The following is a 2086-nucleotide window of genomic DNA, read 5'->3' as shown; positions in this document are numbered from 1 at the left end:
GCTCACTCCACCCCATTCCCTTCAAACAGCCATTCTTTTGCTACCCATGGGGCCTATCATCATCTACCTTGGAGGGGATGGATTCAAGAAACAGGCTCACCCAGGCACTGGAAGCCAACTCAGGACAATCTGGGCAGAGAATTGCAAGGCCTCACATACCAGGTGTGAGTCTAGAAGGGTTTACCAGTTCTGAGTGACTTCTCTTCTTGGCCCATGGAATCCTTACTCTACAGAGAGGGACATGGCAGGACGAGGGCCACCTCTGAGCCTTGTAAAATGTGAAACCCCAAACAGGAACTTCACTTATCTGACTGAGGATGATACAATCATTATATCACCGTATGTATACAATTACTTACAATCTAAAAATTTAATGTGGACTTACCCTATATGTTGACTTGTTTTGAGAGTGAAATGTCCTTCATCTTTGAACTGGTCAATGTTAAACGTATTCAAAACAATTCTTCTTGAGTTTCATCTGCTTTCCTTGCTGGTCTGTTCTGTTGAAAATAATATTTTTGGAAAAATACATGAATAAACGATTTTCCAAGCAAAGATATAAAACTAGTCCTCAAATAGACAAACACATTTTCAAAGTCACTTATTATTAGAGACATGCACATCAGGGCAACACTGAGATACCAGTTCTCATCTATCAGATTGGTATAAATTTTAAAACGTGACAGCACACTCTTGTTGGAGAGCCTGCAAGGAAGCAAATGTTACCTTTCAACATGGGAATCAGACTTCTAGGAATCTATCCTGATGCCACACCTCCCACAATTCAGAAACATATATGAGGACCATCCAGTGAGCAGCATGGCGGGAGCCAGCAACCAGAGCTGCCCCAGAACAGCGGCAGCCACCGCCGTTCCAGGAGCCCAGCTGAGTAGGCCATGGCTTTGTCGATATTGCTGAATGGGCTTTACTGAACAGGCTGAAGGAGGAGGACAGAGCCCCTCATCGAGCTCTTCATGAAGGCTGGCAGTGATGGTGAAATGACAGGAAACTGCCCCCTTTCCCAGAGGCTCTTCATGACTCTTTGGCTCAAAGGAGTTGTATTTAGTGTTACAACTGTTGACTTGAAAAGGAAGCCTGCGGACCTGCAAAATTTGCCCCTTGGGACCTACCCACCATTTATAACTTTCAACAATGAGGTCAAAACAGATGTAAATAAGATTGAGGAATTTCTTGAATACGTCTTATGCCCGCCCAAGTACTTAGAGCTTTCACCAAAACACGCAGAATCAAATATTGCTGGAATGGACGTCTTTGCCAAACTCTGCATGCATGTATCAAAAATTCAATGCCAGAGGCTAATGAAGCAGTGGTGAAGAGTCTCTTGAAAATCCTGCAGAAACTGAACGAATATCTGAATCCTCTCCTTTCTGATGAAATTGATAAAAATAGTATGGAGGACATTAAGTTTTCTCTACGTAAATTTCTGGCTGGCAATGAAATGACATTAGCTGACCTGCTGCCCAAACTGCATATTGTCAAGGTGGTGGCCAAAAAATATCACAGCTTTGATATTCCAAAAAGAATGACTGGCGTATGGAGCTACCTAGCTAATGCATACAGAACGGATGAGTTTACCCAACACCTGTCCCCATGGTAAGAAGGTTGAAAAAGCCTATAGTGATGTATCCAAAAACTGAACAAGTAAAATCACATTTATGATAGAGATGTCTTTATATCTTGCCCTAATATGCTTTTCCTAACAGACTGCTCCTTTTTTTACAGAGTAGAAATTGCATTTTGCAAGAACATGCAGTTATTCAAGGTTAGGGTCAAGGATAGACAAGCAAGGTATAGTAGTTATCCTAAAGTATACACTCCAAAGCCGTATTATTTTAAAATCCTTTTACCCTGCCTGCCCCTCGTACCCATGTCCCCCTCTCCTCAAATTTGGAGGCTACATCACAAACTTTTCACTTTAAATTGCAAGATTCTCCCTGGGGCATGAAAGCTTAAGGAAATGAATAGCTCCTCCTTCCTCAGGCCCGTCCCAAGGCACAAGGCCACTTGTGCCAGCAGCGTGTGCGTCAGCAACACAGCAGAAGCAGGAAGAGAGCTGGTCGGAAGA

At 43.0% G+C, this 2086-nt stretch overlaps 1 pseudogene; it reads left to right on the top strand.

The window, feature by feature from the left end:
• Positions 1-241: 241 nt before the first annotated feature.
• On the top strand, positions 242-1658 carry LOC126958428 (chloride intracellular channel protein 4-like; annotated as a pseudogene).
• Positions 1659-2086: the final 428 nt, after the last annotated feature.

This window comes from Macaca thibetana, chromosome 1 (genome assembly GCF_024542745.1).
Source record: "Macaca thibetana thibetana isolate TM-01 chromosome 1, ASM2454274v1, whole genome shotgun sequence".
In the NCBI taxonomy this organism is placed as follows: Eukaryota; Metazoa; Chordata; class Mammalia; order Primates; family Cercopithecidae; genus Macaca; species Macaca thibetana.
This window is presented reverse-complemented; position numbering and strand designations above follow the sequence as displayed.